This window comes from Anas acuta, chromosome 3 (assembly GCF_963932015.1).
Source record: "Anas acuta chromosome 3, bAnaAcu1.1, whole genome shotgun sequence".
Taxonomy (NCBI): Eukaryota; Metazoa; Chordata; class Aves; order Anseriformes; family Anatidae; genus Anas; species Anas acuta.
The window spans coordinates 69,895,841-69,921,170 of NC_088981.1; the positions used below are offsets into that span (position 1 = coordinate 69,895,841).

The following is a 25,330-nucleotide window of genomic DNA, read 5'->3' on the forward strand; positions in this document are numbered from 1 at the left end:
GGCCGCTCTCCCCGCCAGGGCCGGCTGCACCCCTCAGCCCCTCCACCCCCGGGCATCCCCTTGACCCCCCCCAGCCGGTGCGGAGATGGCGGCGCTGCGCCGCGCCCCCCCCCCCCCTCCCCACCCCACACACCCAGCGCACCTCCCTCTCCCCGCCCTCCCCTCCATTTCACCCAATGGGAGCCGCGGCAGCCGCGGGCCGCGCTCTCCCATTGGCCGGCGGCGCTGCCACTCTCGCTCCGCCCCCGCGGCGGGGCGCGGCGGGCGGGGGAGGCGGCGGGGCGGCTGCGCCATCTGTCAGCAGCCCCGGCGGGAGGGGAGCGCCCGGGCGGAGCCGGCACCGGCAGCGCCACCGACACCGAGAGCGGAGCGGAGGCAGCGCAGCTCCCCCCCCCCCCCCCCTCAGCCCCGAGAGCCCCGTCCCGGTGCTCGGTGGGCTCCGCCCGGCTGTGCACGGCTCTGCGCAGCGCAGCGGGAGCCGCCGCCACCGCCCGCGGACAGGGGGCAGCGGGGAGCGGGGCGAGGAGGATGGGAGCGGAGCCGCCGCAGGTAAGCGGGAGGAGGAGGAGGAGGAGGAGGAGGAGGGGGTGGTGGGGGTGATGCTGCGGCGCGGGGCTTCCTTTGTGCGCCCAGCCGCGGGGGGACCCCTGCCCGCAGCCCCCGGCATCGCCGCTTCCATCCCCACCGCCCCCCCCCCCCCCCAAAACCCAGCACGGAATAAAAGGCTGCGGGGCCGGGAGGAGGGCGCTGGGGCCGCCCCGCAGACCTTGTGGCTTTCCCTCGCTGTGTGCGAGCTCCGTGACTCGCACATCCTGCCCTGCAGCCTCCCCGCGGCTGGCAGCCAGCAGCCCCTCCGCACAGGCGCATCTCGGGATCGGGGTTTTTCCCCCCCCCCAGTGTCTGTGACCGAAGCCCGGAGCAATGGCAGGTGACAAAGCCGCGTGTCTGTGGAAGCCTTTTCGTTCAGGTTGACTCGTCTGGTGTCCCCAAGGAGGAGCGCTGGGCAGGAGGGATGCCAGCGGCTCTGAACGCAGAGGATGTGAGCACAGAGCCCTGTCCGCTCGGACGCCCACCCGCCGGACCCCCGTGGCTCCCCCGAGCCCGGCTCCTGGCCGCCTGGGCTCATCGCGCCGCAAGGCAGTGCAAAGGCTGCAGCAGGCTTCAAACAAAGTTCTGCCAGCGAACAAAGGAAGCCCCAGGAAGAATATCAGAGTGGGAAGGGAAGGAAGCGCCTCCAACTATTCGGTTGTATCCATTTCAGCCACAGCTGGGCCCAGTGGGAAGCTCGGGGAGGGAGAGAAGCCACTCTTTGTTCCTTTCTCGAGTTGAGTGCTCGCCTCGGATCCCTAAAGAGGCAGATTGATGCCTTGCCCCAGCGAGGCAGGAGGCAGGCAGCGTGTTGGTGTACGTGCTCAGCAAGCTGGTAGCACGCGGTGGATGTCAGCAGGTCCATGACTTCTCAAACTTCTTAATCAAAAAGAAAAATTAAAAGGGAATTCGAAGGGAACAATGGGTTCCTTCTTGACTCCCTTTTCCTCACAAAGCTGTGATTTGATGAAGAAGAGAAAGCAATGTCAATTCATTCCTTCAAAATTTGTATTTCATTGGTAGTAGCTGGCGGATTTCTCTTACTTTGTTGGAAGTTTCAGGTGACTCACGGGTTTGCCTGCAAGCCTGCTTCTTTTCCACCTGTAATAAATTAGTGCCTCATCTGAAAGGTTCATCTTTGGCGAAAATAAGAATTTCCCCTGTGAGGTTGTCTAATGGCAGGCTGCTGGCTTTGGTGTTTTGTGGTTTATGCTTGGGGCACATTGTTTCGGAAATTCCACGTTACCTGCTGGGGGAAGGCGTACTGGCATGAAACATCAGTGAAGTATAAAGCCATGAACCGGCTTCTCTGGGAGTTGTTTTGATGTTGCCTAAATACACGTCTTCAGTGAATGGTAAACAGCTTTGGCGTGTGGACGTGGCCATCAGCATAAGACAGAAGAGAGGAAGGTGGTTGCTTATCAACCCCTTTCATTCTAGGAGTCTCTGAAAGTCAGGACCCATTGACAAACTTCTGCTTCGTTTGAGTAAGAAAGCCAAAGCATTGCTGAGGAGTTATTGTGAAATCTATGGTATGTCAAAAATAACTCTGCATGAAACGCCTGAGTAGTGTTATCCAAAACGCATGGGTGGAGTTGGACACGGGAAGGACTTGGGAATTAAACTGAATATGCTAATCTGGCCGTGGTGTGGTCTGTGGCACGTTCATGGGGCAATACAGCTGTGGTGAGACGCATGAGAGCTGTCCGGTGCCTCCGTGGGGATGTCGCGTTGTGACGTGACCCATCTGTGGCATCATGCATTTGGTTATGGTAATGAAGACGTGGAGTTGTTTGCTATCTTATGCCTCATTAGTGATACTTAGCCAGTAATCTTCCCGGCGCTGCCTTCCCGCGTCAGAGGGCTTTAACTGCAGGGAGGGCATGTGTTGCGTGCTTGTGTTTTCCCTTCCTCGCGCTCTCTCCGGTAGGCATTAATATTCGATCCCAACTTGTTTGGTACAGTTCTGCCCAAGTCGGCCTGGGTGGTATTTGAATGGCTAATAATGGAATTCGTTTCTGTCATGGCCAGCGCTTTGTAATTTGCTTTATGGGCAGGTCTGCTCTGACAGCGTGTGTTGGCAAAGTGACCTTCAAGAGGAAGAAAATTAATAACTCTTTACCCTTTCCCACCCCTGCAGCTCCCACACAAGTGTCTTCACAAGTAATTTCGGCCCATTACTCCCCAAACAGGACTTGAACCAGACAAATCTAATTCACCCGAGCAGTCTCATTGAAATCTAGCAATTAAGGACTCCTTTGGTGACAAAAGGCCTGCAGATCTGTGTAGTGCGAGTCAGCAATTTGCTTTGAGTGAAAGCCACAAGAGGATTCGTGTGCTTCAGTGCGGAGCATCATGAGATGAGGCCTTGCTGCAAGGGTGTTTGCAAGCCCCATGGACTTTGGCATCCCCGAGCGTGGGATGTGGATGCTCGCTACGTGCTGTTGGACATCACGCGAGCACCTCCGAGTCACCGGGGTGCCGAGGGAGATGCTGGCTGGGCCGCCCTGACCAAAACACCTCAGGGAGAGGGGAAGCTTCAGTGCTGCATCTGCCTGCTGGGTTATCTCCTTTGCACAGCAGCAGCTTGCTCATAAAATTTAAAAACCCCAGGCTGCTTTTGATAAGATGGCTGAAAAGCCACCAGCAACGAAAAACCACTTGAAATGTCAATAGGTGACAAACGTGCAGATGTAGGAGGATTTTGAGCATTCGCATCCCCTCATAGGTTTTGTCCTTAGTGCCTGACTTCCTCCTAGGCCGAGAGTTGTCAGGATGAGAGGTGCAGGGTGTTAGATGTTGTGCTACCTCTGAGCCGTGTACCCCGCTCCTGGAGGGTCAGAGCGTGGAGCCTGAGAGCTCAGCATCACTTCTTAAGGGCCGGTTTGATTTCAGGCAGGTAAGCAGGCTGCTGGTGGTAAAGAGAGTGGTAAAAGCTACTGTGGGAGATGTCCTTGAGCTGTGAAACCAGAGACCAGCTTGACCTCACGGAAATTCGCAGCCAAGGAGAAGTGCCCCGTTGTTCTCCTTACAATTGGCTGCAGGAAAACAGTGACATTTTGTAAAGAGCTTTCAGAACTTTCCTTCACTTGGAACTGGGACAAAACCCGACGATATCAACACTTCCACTGAAGGAAATGAAAAAATGAGATTAATTCAAGTCAACCAAAACATGCCACCTCATCATGCCTCTGACTGCTTTGAGCTGTAACTCCTTCTGAAATAAAGGATTACAGCTCAAAATACGTGCAACTGTTTGGAGTAAAATAAAACCGTTGACACTATGACTTTTTATTGAAGATTCCAATTAAATAAAACATAAAATTACATAAAATTAGCAAAATGACTTCTAGATGTGGCTAGAACTGAATAGTCGTGCAGGGACTTTTTCACCTGAAAAAGCCATCCAAAAGCTAGCCTTGCACTATCAGCTGATGGGAATGAGATGGCTTGAGTGCAGTCAGCTTGTCACAGAAAGTCAATTTTACTTTGTTGCCCTTCCCAAAATGCAGTTTCTTTTTGACACCGAAGGCATTCCACCTTGAATGGCTCTACTGTCATACTTGTGACAATGTTAGACGGGGAGAGGTTACCCCAGGTTTTCCAGATGAGCTTCTTGCCAGTTCAAGGAAGCCTTGCACCTCTGGAGGCTGTTTGTTTTTCTATGCTATAATTTTCCAGAGCATCTCTAAGTCGTAAATCCGACTTGATTAAGCCAGTGGCCTAAATTCTTAGTGCAAGTTAGTTGGTGCTCTTCATGTTGAGACATACAAGGGGCTATACAAGGCAGCTGTGATGTGTCAATGACTTGGTGGGATCAAAGAGGGTGGGTGGCAAGTGTTTCACACCACTTAAACTCACAGATAACTTTTGTTGTAACGATCTGGGGAGGAGGAGGGAGGAAACCTCAAATGGTTGGCTAGGCTTGGTTGAAATACCTCCTCTGTTTGCAATTGGCCTTTTCCTCTCGGTTCCAGTTTTCCCTCTTTAACAGACTTGACCGAAATAATCCTTAAGCTTTGGTGTACTCCAGGATGAAAGCATTATTGCCAATTAATTCATACCTTGTCAGTCATCGCTTTGGTAGATGAAGCTATACAGAGAAGTTAAACAGGGTATGATAGTGAAAATTAATATTAAATACCCATTCAGTTATTTTTTAAAGAACTTTTCAGTTTCATGAGAGCTCTCTAATGAGCGTCTCTGGTTGTTCCTAGCATTGTTCTTCTTTAAACTTTGTAATTTTTTTTTTTTACTAGTTCACTTTTTTTAAACAGATTTCGTCATTCATTTGAAGCACGCTCATTGTGCTCATAAAGACCTTGCAACCCCCTTATCACAGAGCAGCCCACATGGGGAAGAACGCCTTGTGCAACTTGCATCTCCAGCTTGCAGCTGTAGCAGCTAGGAAGGTTTTCATGGCGTGACTTCGGGCCATCACGCAGTTCCTATTGTGGCTCCTGATGTTGGTGTACAGTTGAGTATTGAGTTATATATATATTTTTACAAATATGTTGGTTTTTCTTCCCTTTTGTGCCTGGTCTTTAAACTGCAAAACTGCCCTGGGAGTTATAATTGAAGGAGGAGATGCTCTCACTCAGAATAACTTGGAAGCCCTGCTGCTATCCAGCCTGAAAGCTCCCCCAGCCAGAAGCTTGGGGCTGTCACTGAGACACGCAGCACCAGCACTCACAGACTGCCTCTAGCTCTTTTTAGCCTGCACAGAACTTCACGACCCTGCTAAAAAGGACAGTAGCTATCTGTATCAACCAACATCCTGCTGCTGTCAGGGCTGGCTTGGCTGTGGCCTTCCCCTGAAACATACAGCAGCACTTGTCTGCTACTTTTTAACTCCTGGCTTTGTATCAGTTCCACACAGAAGTATTTTCCTCCTTCTGGGACAACTTCATTCCATACCTGGTCATCTCTTACTCCTGACCAGACGATTGCAGGGTGGAGCTGGTTGCATCCCATAGCCAGGTGCTGTTCCCCCAGGGGAGGAGAGCAGGGGTGGGAGAAAGCAGCTCTCACCCCACTGAAGGACCGAATATTTGTTTGTTGCTCAGACTGGGTTTTAATTTGTGGGCAGCCTCTTGCTAGGAAGCAACGATGCATTTTTCCAGGAAAAATGCAGCGCTGTGACTTGGAATGAAACCCTCTATTTTTCGGAGTTGGATCTTGGACTGTTTTGTGCCTTAAACTGTATGAGAGGCCCGTGTTTGTTTTTAGTGGTGAAGCTAATGGTGTTCTGTTGGTTTCTTTTTTTATGGTGAGGTTAATGACCTCTTGCATGTTTATAGACCTCCCTGTGGACAGGTCCTTGTGCACGCTGTTGCTGTATGCTGAGTGTTTGGAAAGGGGCAGGTCTGAATCCTGTGCTCTTGGAGGTAATAACCATGTGCTGGCTTCTGGGAGAAGATGACAGGAGCAGTGTTTGGTCACTGCAAGCTTTTTTTTTCTTTTCTTTTTTTTCCTACCCTCTTCCACTTTCTTGCAATGCAGTAGTCTTTTGCTTTCCCTATTGATCATTTATTTTCTCCTTCAGAAAACAAGTTAAGAGCTTGAAGTTGCTTGGGACACTGTTTCCCAGTCACGTTTACTGTGCTCCTGCACAAGTGGTTAACAGCAGTCACTAACAAGATTTCAGAGGGAGCCACCTCCCCACCCCATGTTCAGTAAGATTGTTCTCTGAAGACCAGCAAAAATGCCTCTCTGCCTTCCTGGAAAGTAAATGAGAATGCCTAAACTTCTTTCTGGAGTTTGGATATAAGTAGCAATAGATGGCATTTCTGGTTGTTGTCACCCCAAGCAGCATTTGAATTGGTGATTTCTGTAAGAAAGGTCCCAGGTCCCATTTTCAAATACACTGATAATGTTTTGCTGGTGTCACTCCTAAGGAAGGAATAAAACTATGTAAATAATCCTTTTAATAGCCCACTCTGATGCCTTTCATAACTATCATGTAAAGCATCCAGCTGAATATGCAGCTCTTTAATCACAAATATCAAGTTTTCCAGGTGTCTGTGAATGGTCAGTGACCTTATATTCACAAGACCTGATACGATGGACTGGTGAGGAGGAATAGCAACTGGATTTTGGATTTTCCTTGTAATTCACAGAAGGTCGGTGTACAACAGATGGCTAACTGAAGAACCAGATATAACTCTCAGTGTAAGAGTGTGCTCTCAAAAATGTGTGTAGTGTTGGCTCTAATTTATTTTGAGCACCGCTCTTGGAGTTTTCCTTCTGTAGGAAATGTAATGAACCCAAAGATTTGGCTGAGAGGAGAGCCACCGAATGATGTAGCACTGTGGAGGAAATGTCTTTTAAATCCGAAGGTCAAAAATTACCTCGTGTGCATTGGGGGAGGTAGGAGACAGGCACTGACTGTCTTTCTTGCTTAGGGCAGCATTACTGCCACGCTTCAAAACTGCAGAACTTGTTGTCCCAATGTTGAAGTGGGGCTGCCAAAAATGAACAAATACGGCTGGGGACACAGTGCGTAAGGAGGCTGTGTGCCTCTTCCTCCTGCCCAGTCATTGCAGGCAGAACAGCAAGAGCATCGATGGCTTTGTAGTGCCGGATGACTCGACATTCAGAGCGATTTGCTGCTACTCTTCTGAGAGGTTAAAAAACATTTTCCTTCTACAGGCTTTTTTCTTTTCTTTTTTTTATATATATATATATATATATATATATTTTTTAAGTTGTGGGCTTCCTTTAGCATCAGTGTGATTCAGTGTCTTCAAGGGTGAGGTGACCTTGCCTTTGTTCTTGCTATGTTTTTAGCAAGCCTTGATTTGAACTGTTGAAAGGTTAGGCTGGTTGGCTGCTTTTTTGTTTTGTTTTTCTCTCCCATGCTAAATAATTAGTTCTGCTTTATGAAGCTGACTGTATGGCTGTAGATGTTGAACAAGCCGGTGAAATTTTGCTTTTGTGGTCAACTCTCACTATTTGCCTTGTAAGCTTGTGTCTTAGTAAGACCAGTTGCTGTCTGCTAGAGCTAGCGTGGCACAGCAGGACGTGCCGAGAATAATCTGGAGCTGGATGTGAAGGCTAGATCAAAAAAAAAGCATTGCTTTCTTTGTACTTCCCAGGGCAGGGTTGGATGCACATCCACATTGCTGCAGTTGTGAACAGAGGAGCTCGTGGGTGAGAATCAGGGTATCCCCAGCAGTCCAGGAACTGAACCACACTGACGTGCCTGCACCGCATCCAGGGCCCCAGAGGTTGGGTGCTAGGTACTGTGAGTGCACCTACACAGCATGGTCTGGTGCTGGAGAGGCTGTACTTGGCTTTGTTTTGACACAGAAAAGAAGAGGCATGAGAGAAATGACCTGAAAGAGTGGATTAACTAGATAAATGTTCATTTTCACAGCACTAAAGACTATTCAAACTAGTTTGCTTAAAAAAAATTAGTGCTAAACTGTGGAGAAACTCTTCTTTTTATACATTATCTGCCCCACTGAAGAAGAGTGATTATATTCCTGGGAAGCTCCATCTCTAACAGCTACCCACAAGCTTTAGAATGACATAGTGCTACACTTGTATGCAGTGGTTATTTTCAGTCTTCTCTTTTTTTTTTTCTTAAGGATGGACTAGCCATTCAAATCATACTGCCACGAAAGTGGCAGAGTGGTATAAGACTCCTTCTCTTGATGAGTCAAGGTGTTTGAAAGTAAACTGGTCTCAAAACACAGATCTCAAAAACACGGATCTCAAGATAATGCAGGTATAAACAACTGGTTTATATAATAATAATTATATATAAAAGATAATGCAGGTATAAACAACTGTACAAACAAAATAAGGTCTGTATTTGGCAATAAGGTGGTCACCCCAAACTGCAACATGAGTTTCTTCCATAATCAGCAGTGTGTTGTCACTCGAGCATAATTTCTGAGAAAATATCTTGAAAATGACCGTGAAACCGCACTGTGTAGATTTGCTTTGTGATTGTTGGTATGGGAACTTGCTCAGCTGCTTATCATGACAAGTGTGTAGCTTTGGACTCCAATATCATGCTTTGAACCTAGGGAAGAAAAAATAAAAATAAAAACACCCGAAACTTAGTTCCGTTTAAAGGGAACCATCACCTGCAGTTGTTTTTTGTTCTAGTTTTTTCTTCCTGCAATCATATTGTAACAGCTTCTTTGTGACTGAGCTCTCTAGAGCTAACAGACTTGTCTGCTAAAGTTACTTTTTAATAGTTCTTCTATTAAACTACTTCTTAATAGTCCTTCCTGCTCCTCTGAGAAGTGTTATTCTTCCGTTTAAAATTTAATCACTGAAGAGTTGAGGCTTTGGGAACCTCTGGAAAACATCTCCCTTCACAGAACAGGGCTGGCCTCAAGGCTGGCTCTGACAGAGGGGTTGGTGCCTCATCCTTCTGAGCATCTCCAGGGGCGGAGGTTACATGGCCTCTCTGGGCAGCACATTCAAGGGCACAATCCCTCTCATTGTGAACATCTTTCCTTACTCTCCAGCAGGAATTTCCCCCGGTGCCACTCAACTCTGTTGTTCCTTGTCACTTCATGTGTGCCTCTAAGAAGAATCCAGCCTCAGCTTCTCCTCCACTGCCCGCTGCGCGTTTGAACAGAGATGCTGCCCCCATCTCTCAGCCTGCTCTGTCTCAGACCGCACAAACCCAGCTCCCTTCAGCTGTCCTCACCCACCAAGTGCTCCAGCATCCTGCTGGCCATCCACCGGACCTGCTTGAGTGCATCCAGCTTTCTCTTCCCAGTGTTCCCCAACCCAGACTGAGCACTCCAGATGTGGTCTCACAGGCACTGCATAGGGGGAATAATTACCTCCCTCCACCTGCCGCCTAATTAAGAGGCTTATTTTGAGCGAGATCTTCAGCTGCTGTCTCCTTTCCCTTGCTGAGGAGCTGTATCAGAGGAGTGCTTGTAGGCTTCTTGTCACCTCGGAGCTGGAACAGGGCCTTGCTCAAATGAAACGAAGCAGATAACCCAGCCAGCATTTACGTACGCAGACCTGTAACATTTTCCATTGCCCTGTAGTGAGTTCTTCACGCTGCATGCAGCAGTATAACCTGCAGCAATGAGATGTTATTGCCTTGATTATTTTAGTAAAATAGTGAGGAAAATGCATAGTAAACACCACACAACAAACTGATTTCACACAGTGTGTCTGTTTTTCTTCGCAGCGCCTTAGCTACGAGACAAGTTACCTTCTTGAATGTTTGCTAACAAATATGAGGACTGAAGTAACAGATGTGCCACCCAGATGAGCCTCGTGGGAGCTGGGGCCCCACAACACCTGCTTACGGCTGTGGGAAATCCAGAAGGGGTTTCTTACCCACTGGGTTTCTGAGGCCTAGGCATTGCGTGCTGCATTGTTACTGGTGCCTGAAGTACCTGTGACAAGCTAGGGTCCATGCTTTTTAAAGGTTTCATCATCTCTGTTTGATTTTTTTTTAATGTACGTTTTTAAACACACACACAATGAAAATGTTATGATGAACAGTTTAAGTACTTGCATGTATGTTTGCTTGGAGGGAGGAAAAAAAAGAAGGCAAAGCAGTCGGAATAACAGAGAAACCCACAACCACCACCAAACCCGTGTGTGTGGGATTCGTCCTGCAGTTGCTGTTGCTTCGAGGTGTGTGTGGCTCGCAGCGCTTGGCTCAGAAGTTGTCTTGCTGTGGTGTGCATACGCATGCTTTAATGTAATGCAAGCTCTTAGTTCAGGAAATTCTGGCTCCCTAAAACCTGTGGAAGCCTCTCTTTCTATTTCAGCTGTTGCTGCCACCGTGTTTATTTTTTTTTAACTATTCTTACTACCTCCATGGCACTGGCTGTGGCAGTCAGGCCTCCAGCACAGGAGAGAAATAGGCCTGTTGGAGCAAGCCCAGAGGAGGGCCACAGGGATGATCAAGGAGCTGGAGCACCTCTGCTATGAGGACAGGCTGAGGGATTTGGTGTTGTTCAGCCTGAGGAAGAGAAGGCTCCAAGGAGGCCTTGTAGCGGCCTGCCAGTACCTAAAAGGGGCCTATAGGGAAGCTGGGGAGGGACTCTTTGTCAGGGAGTGTGGTGTTATGACAAGGGGAGATGGCTTAAAACTGAAAGAGGATAGGATTAGAAGAGATGTTAGGAGGAAATTCTTCACTCAGAGGGTGGTGAGACCCTGGTGCAGGCTGCCCAGAGAAGCTGTGGATGCCCCATCCCTGGAGGTGCTCAAGGCCAGGCTGGATGGGGCTCTGGGCAACCTGGGCTGGTGGGAGGTGACCCTGCTATGGCAGGGGGGTGGAATTAGGTGGTCTCAAACCCAAACTATGGCCTTCCAACCCAAACCATTCAGTGATTCTGTCTCTTTTTTGCACATTTTTCCCATAGCCCTGCTTGCAGCGATCCTGCCCTCACGCCTGTTTACCTCAGCCTTCTCTGTCGCTTACCTCCCTTTAATTACCCTCGGATCACGCCACCGAGCTGTTTATCCTCGAACTAATAGATGCCTCGAATGCTCCGATCACAATGCCGCAGAACTGCTTATATTCACGGCGATTAAAAAATAAAAAGTGGATTATTTTTTGCCCTACCCCAGAGAATTAGTTGTATATTTTTACTCCATACAGTTGTCACTGTAGGTTACGTTGAATAGGATTCAGAGGTGACTAAGAAGCCCCTTTTAGTATGGCAATGAGCCTTACATACCGTAGCTTGTTCGGGTTACCCAGGCATCGTTGTGCAGCAGAAGAACAGCATGAGGTAGCTATATGCCAAGCTGAGGCTTATAACTAACCAGATCCTTGTATTCTGTGGTGAAATGGGGAGTTTTGCCTGTAGGCTGTAATAAATGGCCCCTCCTGGACCCTTCAGAAACCTGGGTCTTCCTCAGAGCCTGTGAGCAGTGCTGGAGAACATCTTTGTGGCTGATCAGGTGTGGTCGGCTGTCTCAGGAGGGTGCGTGCTCCTTCAAGAACAGAAAAGCCTCTTCTATTTATTTGCTTTCCTTGAGCCAGAAATTAGGGCGGCTTTGTGCCATATGCAAGCTCCCGTGGGGGAAGATGCTGAGAGTTTAAAGTGTTTCAGATTTTTGTTCCAGATTTGACTGAATTCGCCTGAGAAGCTCACGAGCTTTCTGGTGTTCAGCGGCAGCTTGAGTAAAATAGTTTCAGTGGGAAGATGAGGGGGATGCATATCAGCTTGTAGTTAATATTTGTTTAAGCGGGTTATGCAAAACAATTTAGGTTATTGTTAGCAAACTAGAGAAGTTGCGAAAGATGTCCTTCTCTGATGAGTATAAAATACATTCTCTTGGTAGAAACCCTGGGAGATAAGGCACCAGCACCGAGCACAGGAGGTTAATACCCACTCCAGATAATGCCAGCGCCTACAGTCTCCTGCATCCCATCCCTGAACACTCATTTGAGTAAAATCTGGGTGGTGACGGGACTGGAACCAAGTGTTGCCAACCCTAAGCATTTAAATATTTTGGTGGTTTTGGAGAGGAGGAAGAACAGGCTGGAGCTGGGAGCTTCCCAATGGTACAACCAGCAGCACTGGACTGGACTGTGCTCACGTCCAGGCTGGGGGTAGCTGCCACTGAGCATCTCAAACGCTGCTGCTTCCTACAGAATACGTGTGTTTGTGCTCTCGTTAACACCTTCTAATTAAATCTAAGATATTCAAATCAGGCTGGAGTTGAGTTCCACCAGCGTGACTCAGGTATTTTTCATATGTGCCTGATACATACATTTTCACTGGGCTGTCTGGAGTTGTTAGCGTTGAGCTGGGGCTAACTCCTGCTGTTAGGAAATCGCTGGTACGTGGACTGGTGGAATAGAGGTTGATCCTTAAAATATTCTGTTTTTTTCTTTTGTTAATGTTGGCAGGTGTTTCCAAACAACACACTGACTTCTTTGTATATTGTGTTTAATCTCTCTGGAGAAAAAATAAAGAAGAAACAAAGCAAAGATCTCTATAAAAGGAATGGCGAGATCGGGGTGTTGCTCAGGATGAGGCACTTGAAGCCATCCCAACATGTGTTTAGAAGAAATAAGTAGTTTAAAAAAGCTTTCTCTCCTCTGTTTGCGCTTGTTAGAGCAATGTCAGCGTTGCCCTAAGCAGACAAGCTCACCACCCCACCTCCCTGCCAAAATACCCCATACCTTCCTCAGGATGCGTCCGGCTCCCAGAAGAGCTGGCCTTGGGCTGGTCAAGTACACCCGCTGTCCGCGTGCAATCTGTGCATGAACAAAAAAGCCAGAAACGTTCCTCTAATACTATAGATATGAGTCAGATTTCCCATCAGCTCATGACTTTATTCTCTGACAAACTTGTGGTGGTTTACTGCTTGCAGTGAGGTTTCTTAGTTTTTGCCCCCAAGCACATCACGTTTTGGCTGCCGTTCCGAGTTGCCTCCTTGTTTCTTGTCAAGATTTCCAAGTGTCAGCCTTGTAAGGAATTACTTCCTAGCACCTGGAAACCAATTATCACATCTGCTAAAGACCCAAAGCAAGGGATACAGCGTGTTTAAAGGGGGAAAGAAAACAGGGGCAGAAGAGGAGGTTGCTAAAAAGTAATCTCTAAAACCTCATTTTGCAAATTAGCGTTGCTGGAGCATCTGCATATGTGTCACATGCTTGCACCAGAGGTAGTAGTTTATGCAATGGCCTGTGTATGTAGATAACTTGTTTCTGACAGTTTATTCTCTCTGTTGTTGTGGTTTTCTTTTGTGGGAGAAACATCTTTAAGAAGGAATCTGACTCCCTTTTTTGACTCAAGAAGAAAGAGATCTCACTGGTGGTCTTTACTCATTAGCAGTGGCTTGAGTGCTGATAAAGCAGCGTAAGCCTTCTTGCCGGTAGTTCTTGATACTTTTATTTTTCAGCTTTATTTTTTCTTTATGTTTGGCGAGAAACTGCTGAACTAATTTTGGTATTCCTCTTAGAGCTCATTTATGTTCAGTTGCCAGAATTCCCCAAATGAATGTTAAGTGTCTTGTCGGTACCTGCGGGTTAGGGTTTTGCTGTTGTTGTTGCTGCTTGGGCTTTTTAATGCCATTTCACTTTTTCCGTTTGTACAACTTTGCTTTCTTTAGGAAGAATTTTTATCAAACTAAGCCTGAGTATGAAGTAGAGTATGTTCTTCAAGTCTCTGTAACGAGTCCTTTCAGGTTTTGTGCCACTTTTATGGCTTCCTTTTGCTCCCTCGGAGCAGATTTGGGGCTGGCTGTGAGTTGTCTTCATGGGCTCTGCTCTTATCCCTCCTCAAGGGACGGTCAGACTCGGTGTGTTGGGCTGTCAGACCGCCGACGGCTGCCAAACCAAATCAGCACGTAGGTTTTGCTCGACCAGCCGTAGCTGTTTTCTCATCTCTTTAGGGTGTCAGGAGATGTGGAAGGAAAGAGTAGATGAAAGGGAAGGCCGAGGGATCCCAGGGCCAGGAAGGGAGGGCAGGGAAGGGACACAGCTGTAGGAAGCAAAGCTTCATTGGCCCACAGCTTGCAGCTTGGTTTTTAAATTCAGTGACCTTTATTTCTAAAGAAATAAAAGTTTCAAAGGCAGATCCATTGTCATTAGGCCTATTTACCAGGTCTTTCATGAGCAGATGAAGGTTTATCTTTTTTTTTTTTTTTTTGGTAATAGAAACAAACAAAACCACAAGCCACTTCAACTAGCAGTGGTAAAATAAAAAAAGAAAAAAAGAAAATAAAGGATTTTAAAAACTGATAACCAGTTTGCCTTCTAGGCATACCCAGGAACCTCACCAGCTTGCTCTACCAGCCAGCCGCAGCGTTTCAGCAATGGGAATCGAAGGCGTCTGTGTCTGAGGAATGTGCCTTCTGAAGTCTGTCGGAAAACTGGTCAACTTGTGTGCAACCAGGAATAATGCCTTACCAAGTTTAAATGCATGAGGTTAACACGCAGAATGCGTCGAATTAATTTTCGATCCCTTCTTCCTAGGAACAGGGATCTTTGACATCCTTAAAAGTGAAGGCTTGTTTGCAACTTTTCATTTACCGTTCCAGGAGTTGTCTGCCAGGGCCCTTACAGGGTTTCCCTGCCTGATTTCAGTGACAATTATGGGGACTGCTTAGTGTAAGAGAGAGGAAAGGCAAAACTTTTCCATTCAGTTTCTAGGCTGAGGTTTCCCCTCTCTGCCTCTTAATCTAGCAGCTTTGACTCAGCCCTTTCCTCTGCGAGCCTTGGGCTTCTGACCCTTTGTGTTTGTGCTGGGTTTTCAACAGCAGCCCAGCTTTTTCTGCTTTTACTGGGCTTCAGGATAAACACAGCCTCTAGGGAAAAGGAAGGAGAAATGGAGGCAGCGGAAGAAAACTGTTGCTGCAGTTTTGGGGGGGTGAGGAACTTGGTTTCTCTGCTCATACAGGCTGACCGAGCTGCGGGCACCGGCGGCGGGGACACAGATAACCTGCCCTCGCTGCAAAGGAGACGATGGCACCCTGAGCTGTGGCTGCTCATGTCTGACAAAACCTGTTCCTTGCTTCCCAGTCTAAGAAAGCGAGCTGTGCACAGTCCTTTGTTTTTGTAATCTTCCCGGCGCTGTATGTTTGTGTGGGCTGCTAGTACATGTCCAGGACAGATCATTCCTACTTCAGAGGTAGGAACGTGTCGTTGCAGCAGCTCTGCTGCTTTTCAAGAAAGACCTGATACACTCAGAAGGAGAGCAGGGTGTTCTGGGGAGCACTGCTCCTCGTATCGCTGATACGTCTGTGCTAATAACCTACTGCTTCTGCAAGGGAAATTGTTTGTCCTAAGCACTGGTATGGCAAAGAGGAAAATAATAGTCTTCTGTTGCCAGCCCACTTACAAACACGTGGCTGGAGCTCTCTGGCTGCAGCAGCAGCACACAAATGGGTGCTAGGTGGGAGGGGTGCTGCCCATAATCTCCACCAAATATCTCGCTTGGCTTTTCACGCTGTTTGTATCCAGTACTGCCATAACATGCGTGTATTTAAGTCTGCATTGACTCAGGCAAGGCCCTAAACCACAAAGCACACAGGCATGTTGAAATAAGGGCAGCTGGATGCAAAATGAATTTTTGCATCTTGCTTTTCTAAGAAAAGCTTTGGTAGGTGGCACAGAGTTGTGCGTGGTAGGAACTTGGGGCAGGGAAGGGATCTTAAGTCACTGCAGCCTTCATGGTCGGAGTTAGGGCACGGTGAACTCAGGCTGTGGCTGACCTCTCTTAGCCTAACCCCTTAGAGAGCTCAAGGCATGAGTATCTCCCACCTTTTCTGTCTTCTACACATCAGTCGTGGGAAAACTTCTGCTAATATCCAGCTTACTGCTCCGTACAGAGCATCTTTGCTAACTTCAGCATACATGGAGGAATGGGAAGATTGAGAGGCCATCGGTCCTGAAAGCTTGTCCATACATCCCTGTGTGCATTACTTATGCTAGCAAAAAACCCCTGCCACTTTGTGCAAAGCCCGCGTCCTTGGAACACCCTTTTCCTTCTTTCAAGGCTGAGAGTATACACCCTTCCCATTTGCTCCCTTTTTTTTTATTAACTTGGCTGATTTCTCTAGCCTTTCTGCGTAGGCCAAGGCATGGAAAAGACCTTCAGGCAGGTTGAGGAAGAAGTCTTGGTTTGTCTGATTTGGATTGCTTGGGCAAGGAGACCAGCAAAGGCTGAGAGAAACCTTTACCCACTGGACCTTTTTTTTTTCCTTCCCCTTAGGCTGTGGAGGTAATTGAGCTGAGGATTTGAGGGCTTTTTTTCCATCTGCTGGTAACAACAACCCATGAAATCCGTCCATAAACGTAGCGTTGTGTGCCCCACGACCACCGCCGCCCCTCCTTTCTGGCTAGCGCAGAGGCAGAAGCAGCATGAAGTTTTCAATTTCTTCCCTGAGCTTAAACAGGAGAGATTGTGCATCAGCCTGCTGATTAATCACAGGCGCTCATGTGATGAACATTCCTCTGGGGATGGGAAAGGTTAGTTTGCTTTTAACAGTCTTAAAATAGCCTCGTTTCAAAGAACATTTCCATGATTTTTTTTTTTTTTTTCCTGAAGCTGAGGACGCAGAAGCATTTGCAGCGTTAGGCTGTGTGCATGGTCTGTGGTTGTATGGTGTGCTCGTGGGCTTTTAGCCTGTCAGCATCCCTCGCTGGACCAGCAGATTGCTCCAGACAGCGACCAAACCTGGGAGATGGGTTTCTGCAGGACCACGGCGTAACTCGCTGCAGGAGCTGGGAGCTGCCACGAGAAGGAGGCGGCGAAGTTTGTGGGAGGGAAAGGGAGAGGATCTGCCAGGCATCTGGGGGACAAAATCTGCTTCAGCACACAGTTATGAAAAGTGACTGATTTTTCCCCGTGCACCCACGCTAATAGGCTACGGGGTGACTGGAGGAGTGTTGAGTACATGCAACTGCAAACGAAGTCAATGGGCTCATTGCTCTGAGTGTACTGAATAGTCAGGCCCCATTTGTCTCCGACTGGGCACCTAAATAAAGGGCACTTTTGAATTTATCTTCTCTCTGTCAGTTCCTGTCATAAAGTGCCAATAATGCTCCTGGTGTCTTAGGATGCTGTAAGGAAAAAAAATGCACGCTTTGTGGGGGAAAAACTCGGGTGCTGAGCACTGCAGGGACCCATGAGTAAACTTGTTTTGTGTTCAGAGGCTGGGAATAGTAGTCTGTATATAAATTATATATATATTAAAAAAAAAAAAAAAGTATTGAATGATGACACTGAATAAGTACCAGTCATTAGGCACTGAAGGAGACGAGACTCTTGCAGAAACCTCTCTGCGTGCTCACGTACCAAAGAGCTGCATCGCCACGAAGCCAGGGGCCAGCTGAGAGAGGGCAGCATGACCAGGAGCAGCTCTGGAGAGATGTAGGTTTGTGCCCACCGTTTGTACCTCTTGCATTTCTGTCATGCAGGGTGGTGCAATTGGTCCTTGAATGCAAACCTGTGGTGAGGTGCGGGGTGCTGAGAGCTGGGGAGCGCGGCTTCGCAACGCGCCAGGTAAACAGAGGGCTGGCCGCTCGCCCGTGCTGCAAGTCAGCACATGTGAACCCTGCTCCTCTGCTGCTGCACGCAGTGCTTGTGGCAAAGATGACAAACCGGCCTCTGTGCGAGCACAAAACCGGGCAGACCCAGCGCAGGGTGGAAATTCAGTGCTGTCACAGAGGTGGGTGTTGGCGGGGCTTCTCCCCTGCGTTCCCTCCGGTGGGGCGGGTGGAAAAGAAAGGGTCTGAGCCTCAGGTTGGCTTTGTGAGGCGCCTGGGTGGGTTAGAGGAGCTGTGCTGTGTAAGGAGAGGAAGGCTGGGACCCTAGGGACTCTTAAAACTGTTTTTCTAATTGTCTGGCTCATGGCACGTTTTTTAGATGTCCAAAGTGGCTTTTTTTTTCTTTAAACAACACTAATAATTAAGAACCCGTTCTGTATCATGCTAAGAACCCGGTAACTCTGCAGTTAAAAACAATGTAAAACAACTCTCTAATTGTTACATATTAAAACTTGCTGTCCTTTCCAGGTAACACAAAGGAAAGTCAGAGCATAATCGAGCAACCCCACGTATGTCAGCACAGTTCCTCTGCTTTATTTTCAGCCCAATTATATTTGGAAGGTGCAGGGGAAATTGAGAACTTGACTTTTGGCACTTATCAGCGCGATCTTAATTACCCATCACTTTTCATGCGTTTCTGTGAAGAGCTCCAGCTCTGTGATCTCATTTCCCTCCTCTCATTTGAGAGTTAATACTCGCAGGTAAATTTGTCTCAATTTCATAACCTAGCGTATCTCCTGCTTAAAAGTAAGTGGCAAAACACTTCTGAAAGCTGTTTGGAGGCCCCCCTGTGTGTCAGAGCAGGAGTCATCATCCTTTTCTGACTCTCAGCAGAAGACTTCAGGGAAATGTATAAATATCTGGAGTGCCTGCAGTGGGGGTAATAGAATATTATGAAATGCACTTGTGCTGTTAAGCGGGATTATAGGATGCACAGAAGACATGCGAGGAAGCAGCTAAATACAGCCTTTACTCACTAAATGAGGTGTTTGTAAATGAACCCTTTTGTTAAACGTGAATTGAATTTTTTCATCGTTTCTACTGACAGAGCACAAAGAAATATAATGCATAAAGGCAACCGTTGAATAGCTGGCACTGTTGCAGCCAGCCAAATTTTATAAATAGCAATAGGAAGGAAAAGTTAAGTTTTTTGCCTTTTTAAAATTCTGTTTGTGAGTGTCATGATGATTTTTAAACTAAAGATAACAGGCCTGATAAATTATCAGACAGAATTTTGAAAAGTTATTTTAGTTACTGGGAGAAGGAGGAGTTTATTTTCCTCTCTTGTTTTTTGCTCTTACCACCTCGTTGTTTGAAAGCAAAGGGGATAGGATCGTGAGAGGAAGGAAAGGGGTTAGGGGAGATGAGATCTTGTTTGCTGATTGACTTCTATTTGAAGTAAAGATATTTTTAAAGCCACAAAATAGCATTTGATTCACATAATCCCTTGTGTGCTTGTATAATCTGCTTATAATTTATAATACAAAAGCAAAATCCCCCCCCAGGCCCTTGGTCAGAAGGATTTGGGCACTTGATACACTTCAAGGAGTCTAAAGAGAGGAAAATAAATAAATAGGTAAACAGAGCCTAGTGCTCGTTAACATTGTTGTATGAATAACAGCTGATTCACTGCCCGTGCTGCACGTCCCCAACATGCTGGTGATGACATTTTGAGAGAGGTGGGTAAACATTTATACTGGGCTCTGAGAAAAGGTTAGGTGAAAGCCTTTTGATGGGACTTGAATTTGCAGTTTTATTCTTGCTTCTTTAAACAACAACAACAACAAAAAATAAAAAAACAGCTGTGTCTGTGAGAGGTTTACTTCTTTTTCACTAAGAGGAAAAGTAAACCAGGTCATAAGAGCTATATGCACGTCAAACAGGTTTTGTGTCAGGGCTTCCAGACAGAAATCTACGTATGTTTATCCAAGAATATCTTTATAATCTTTAAAATAGAAATAGCAAGAGCTTCTACACAACGTGATGTTGCTTGCGGTTGTAGCTTTAACAACAACCTGATTGTATTTCAGGACACAAACCAACAGAGCGTACACTTAACTTGCTCATTTCGTACGGGTACATCCTGTGACTGGTTTCCTGAGGACTCCCGAGGACAGTGGTCTTTTCCATTGTCATTCTGTTCGCCAGTAGAAAGTAGAGATTATCTGCTTTCTGCCATTTCCTCTCCTCTCTTTCTGGGGAGAGGGGGAAATAAATTCTCCCTCTGGCTAATGCAGCTGTTAGCACGGCATGAAACTTCTCTTGCTCCAGCTCTGGGAAACCTTGTCCAAATGGGCCATACGGGCTCGTTGGTCTTATTCTGTCTTTCTGCTTGTTTTTAATTTAAGATTGGTATTATGCTGGTTTTGCACTGAAAAAAAAATGCTTTACTGCAGCAGTGTTTGTTGTGGAGATGTGATCAATTTTTGGAGACTTGTCAGTTAAATGCCACATGAAAGGCAAATTATTTAACAAAAATGTAATGCAAGTGTGCTGGAGCTATATTTCATAAAGTCTAGGAAAGAGGCTCTTAAGCAAGATTACAATAGTACATACGTGACCAAAGCATCTATGCCATGAAAAACACTGTGAAAAGATTATAGATGTCCACAAAATTGAGTTGTGTATTTTTTTTTTCCCTTCTTTAACAACTGAATTTCTCTGCCACCTGCCGTTCAGTTCAGACCGCTTCCATTCTACCTGTGGACTTTGCTGCAGCCACTGCTTCGGTCTGGTTGGGTCTCGCTGCAATGAAAACCTCGCTTGGGAAGCTCCACTGCAATCTACATAAGAAACTGCTGCATTTGTATTATTCCCAAGTACTGCTTAAGTATCAGGAAGAGAAATACAATATTAAAAGTTAAAAATAAATAAAGGAAGGACTTAAATTTCTCTGCGTTTTTCTCCTTGCCCTCTGCCCCACCGATGCGCTGCCCTGTGATACCAGGGTTTTCACTCAGGGAAGTCACCGCAGCGTCCGATGGCTGTTGTGTTGGAGAGGTAAGGGGATAAAGAGGCACGAAAACCACGCCGACTCGGTCTGTGTTCAGGGGAAAAGTCGTGCTAGAAAAACAAGAGACGGTAGAAATTGTAGCTTTGCAACATTTCCCTTTCCGTACTGCTTTCCTCCTGTCCCCAGTGGAGGCTGGTGGTTTGGAAACTAAACCTGCTCCTCTGCTTGGGGTGAAGTGGCTCTGTCCTTTGTTGAGGGAAGGCACAGCTCTGCTGGTGGGCCTCCTGGGACCACCACTGCTACGTGAGGTACAAGAAGACAAAGAGCAGTGTCTGGGGGCTGTGTGCTGTCCCCTCAGGTGTTATGGGGTCTGGGGGAGGCAAAGCACAAGCAAGGCTGGGAGCCTGTGTGAATGTCAGAGCGTGGGTGTGGTGAGGAAGAAGATGGGGGCTTTTTAGTAAGCGTTGAGAAAAAAAGGTGTGGTGGTGGAGATGGAAAATACAGCCAGGACAGGAAAGAGCCTGCGGAAGGCACAAGCGTTGAAGCTAAAACAAAAAAAAACACACTTGAAACAAGCAGAAACCCACAGCAGTGTGTAATACAGATGAGAATGGATCGAAGCCAAAAAGTCAAAAGACGTTTTTAACGAAACCACAGGAGATGCTGTGAGTTCATTGACAAGAAAGCTGTTTGGTTGCGTTATAATTAAATGCTGTAATAAGCGCTTTGGCGTTTCAGAGGGGGCCTGCTTGGGATGTGGCAGCGCAGAGCTTTCCTGCTTAATCTGAGCTATCCTTCAGGAGTGGGATAATGGTTTTCCTGTCGTCCCAGTTTGAGCACGAGGCTGGAGAGGAAGCACGTAGGTGTGCAGAGAGAATCTGTGAAGCTTCATCTGGGATGGAGGTGATGGTGATGGGGGAGGCTGAGCCAGAACAGCTCAGCACGAGGGGCGGGGAGGCAGCTGTAGGAAGGAGACTCCTTGGAGAGGGATTGCCCCACGGGAGGAGAGAAGGGGAGAGATGCTGTAGCAGTGTTTCCAGAGCAGTTAGGGGGCAGAGGAGGTGACAGGCCTGTGGAGTGTCACCTGCCAGAGCGGCTGGCTGTGCTTCTGGGGGGCTGGAGGCAGCCCCTACAACCCCATGGCTGCAGGGCCTGGGCTGGGGAGGGCTGCTCCTAGCGCCTTACAGTGTGGTTTTCATCATCCTTCTGTGGCTCATTGGGGCAGGGGGAGTTCAGGGGAAGCTAATAGGAAGCACAGGTTGGGAATCAGCTTCCCTCATCAGCACAGGTGCTATTTTTACAGCACCAGGCCTTGCTGCAGGAGGCAGAGCCACCTCTCACCGTGCCTGAAGCAGAAGGGAGGCTTTTGGCATCTGAGGAAATCTCGTGCAGCCAAATCGGGTGAGGCTCAGCCTGCCGGTAGCCTGCGAGAGGGATGATGTTACATCGAGATAAAGAGCAGGTTATACGCTGCTGAACCAGGCCTGGGGGCCAGGTGCCAGGGTGATTTACATGGGAGTTACTGGGATAAGGAAACCCAGCAGCCTCTCAGCCTGCCAGTCCCTGCCTGCCTTCCCAGCAGAGCGAGCACGTGGTAAAATGTCAAAACATTTCTGCGTGTTTTTAAGTAGCTTAGAGTGGGAGATGCTAAGGTTTGGGGCTCTTGTTTGCTCTTAGTTCCTTCGTGTTTCCTTCTTGGGTGAGCATTTGGGTTGTGGTTTTTTTTGGTTTTGGAAGCCCTGCAAACACCTACCTGCCCATCTCTGTGAGCAAAGCAAGCGTAATGCCACTAACACACATTTTCTTTTGCTCCATTTCTCTACTACTTCATCTCAAGATAAACTTCAAAATTCGAAGGACCAAATGAAAGAGTTACATAAAGGGCAGCAAAATTGCCATGCCCCACAGCTTGGTGCACAGCACAATAGGGAACTCTTTCAGAGAACCTAGAAATCACGGCAAAGAAATGAGACAAATGTTCAAAAATGCTCTTAATTAACTTGCATTATCAGTAACTGCACTGAGTTGGTTTCTCATTTAAATTTTCAATCTAGAGCTCCTCTGACTAGAGTATTTCATCATTACTGCTACAATTTAGCCTTTGCAATCTGAACGTTTCAAACATGATGGACTTTCCTATCTGAGGAAAAGCTGCACCGAGTTCAGGCTTTTAAACCTTAAAACTCATTCTGATATAAATGAGAAAAGGGTAGTCTCACTATGAATCTTTCTTTCTGAGAAAGTTGAGAGGTTTTCATATTTATTTAGATAGTGGTGTTTTAAAATTTGCATACAGTTCTTTGAAATTCCACGTTTTGTTGCTGCAAATGTCATTTTTAGTTCTAAATGGAAAATGATAAATACTTCTCCAGGAGTCTGGAGCTCCAGGATTAATGTGGTTGAACTAGTTAAATGTTAAATCTATTCAAAGTAAAACTGCACAGAGACTGCAAATGTTCCTGCATGCAAGTAAATCCTTTTTATATTGAGCCTGGTTTGCTAAAGACGTAACTGCTCTGCCAGCTTGTTCTGTACAGATAAGTTATGTACGGTACAGGTACTTTATCTTAGGGTGTTATATTTGCTGTCCCCATTAATGCTAAGCTGAGCTCACAATTTAATTCTGCTTTGTACTAAAATGAGAACCAGCCTGTTTGAACGGAAGGAGAGGTGCTGTAGAACACGGTGAATTTCATACCAATGCTTCAAATGCTTGGTGGGTAGAAGTAAAAGTTTCTCAAGAAAATTGTGTGGACTCTGATAGCAGTTTAAATGTCTCTCTTACCTCTTTGAAATAAATCTCTCTTCAAACTTCATCTGATAAGAGTCCTCAATGGACATTAGCTACGGTTCATCTTGCAGACATACCCAACATGTTGCGTATCCTAACACCGTAGCGTGGTGGCAGTGAGTGCTGTTGGGGCTGCTGCCTACCAACTGACTGAGAAGTCTTAATTCTGTCCCTTGATTTAGCAACCCAGCCACGTGTTCCCTTTTACCACATTTTAAATGGAAAGGTTTGCAAAACGGAGGTCAGGATGATGTTTTAATTTCACTTAGCTTACCAGAGCCCCTGGATAAAATGTCGCGGAAGAGACCCATGCAGATTCCAAGCTCGAGTACTCAGAAGTTGGGTAGTGAAAAGCATTTGCACTGGGACGAGTTTCAATGCCCTGTGTTCTCTAAATAAAAGGTTCTTGTTTTTGCCCAGCTATTTTCTTGGAAGTGACCGGGTTGTTTTGGCTGCAGCTCCTCAGAAAACTCAGCCTGGACTTGATACATTGGGATTCAGCACAAAAGGTCTAAAGAGTCGCAAAGGTTTCCTAAGCAATGAACAGCAATGTGTTGGAAAACTATAGATACCCCCAAATGTAAATCACTGCTTTTCTTTTCAGCATTTGGGATTTTATATTTCAATGTCAGAATTCACTTTGGGCCATTTTTTGTCTCTTTTCTGCCGTTGTTATCCCATAGCCTTTTCTCTTTGTCCATATGAAACAAAAGCCAGAGAATTGCTACACCTGTGCCATGCCTGTGGCACTACTAAATCCAGTAAATTGTCTCTGACTTAACCAGATCAGGGTGCTTTAGGAAAGGTTTTTAGCACCACAGGGAGGAAATAAGGAATCTTCTCTTAGCTCCTTTGTAATTAGACTGTAATAAAAGAATACACGTGATGTTTAATAGCCCTTCTAACGCTGTTACCAGCATTACAACAAAACTGGGCACTGTTTCATGTATAACGGAGTACAGAGACTGACTTACACAGAATCATACATTCCAGGCCTGCACATTTCTCATGGTGGTGAGTTCAGCAGGCTCCCTGCTCATATAAAAACATATTCCTTCTACTGTGGCTTAATTTCCATCGTTCTTTTCTTACCAAATTTCAGATGGGTATCATTAATTTCTGTTCTCCTGATATATTTGCCTTGTGATATATACATTTTCCCTGTTTGTTCTGCACCTCTCAGTTTATACAAACCTAATGTTCCATTCCCTCCTACTGGGTCATTGCCACTCTTTTCTGAACCTCATGGGTCCATTTTATCCTCAAAGCTGTCCCTCTGCTTAATGGGGTGATCATGATGGTGCCCGGTGTTCCAGATGGTGCCCAAGCCTCTGTAAATGTTCAGCTTTGAGTGCTCCATCTCCCTCCCAGCCCAACCACCCCATGGGGGTTGTGATATCCTGAGCCAGGTCCCATGTTCACTACACCAGCACCTCACCGCCCCAGCTGGTTCTGAGGAGGCCAGATGTTGTCACGCACCATCTCTTCATCTGGGCATTTCAGAAGGTGACGTTAGTCTGGGCCTCAGTCTTTCTTCAGGATTGATGTGATCCTGAAGTAGTTTTTTCAAATAAAACACCAGGAACACCCGCAGTTAATGAAGCCTCTGCAGGAGATGGGTCTGAAGGTGTAAGTGTAGCGTTAGCTTTTCCGAGCTGGGGCTTGAGGACAATCGACAAGGCTTAAGGTGAGAGGACGTGTATACCTACATACCCACATACTTATGAAATCAGGAAGAGAGAAGTCGTGTCACTAGATGCTAATTTTAATTGTTTCTGCTATGCGATACCGAAAAGAAGAGAGTGACTTGCCCTGCTTCTGGTTGCAAGATCACTACGCTGGAACCCACTCACCTATAAATGGAAACCTCTGCAACATCCTTTGTTTCCCTGACTAGTTCTGAGTACTATAAGAGCTGTACAATTACTGTGATTGAATCAGACGGAAACCCATCCAAGAAGAAAGCAGGGTGTTTCCAAAAATGATCCTGGTT

At 46.8% G+C, this 25,330-nt stretch overlaps 1 protein-coding gene across 5 annotated transcripts in view; it reads left to right on the forward strand.

The window, feature by feature from the left end:
• The first annotated feature begins 256 nt into the window (after positions 1–256).
• The window catches only part of FYN (FYN proto-oncogene, Src family tyrosine kinase), a 129,379-nt gene continuing 104,305 nt past the window's right edge, over positions 257–25,330 (forward strand). For 3 of the 5 annotated variants that reach the window (XM_068677684.1, XM_068677681.1, XM_068677685.1), the window contains exon 1: positions 257–549. The gene's annotated coding sequence lies outside the window, so the exon portion shown is untranslated. The remainder of the gene's footprint in view (positions 550–25,330) is intronic. The other 2 variants (XM_068677688.1, XM_068677687.1) reach the window with 2 other exon arrangements.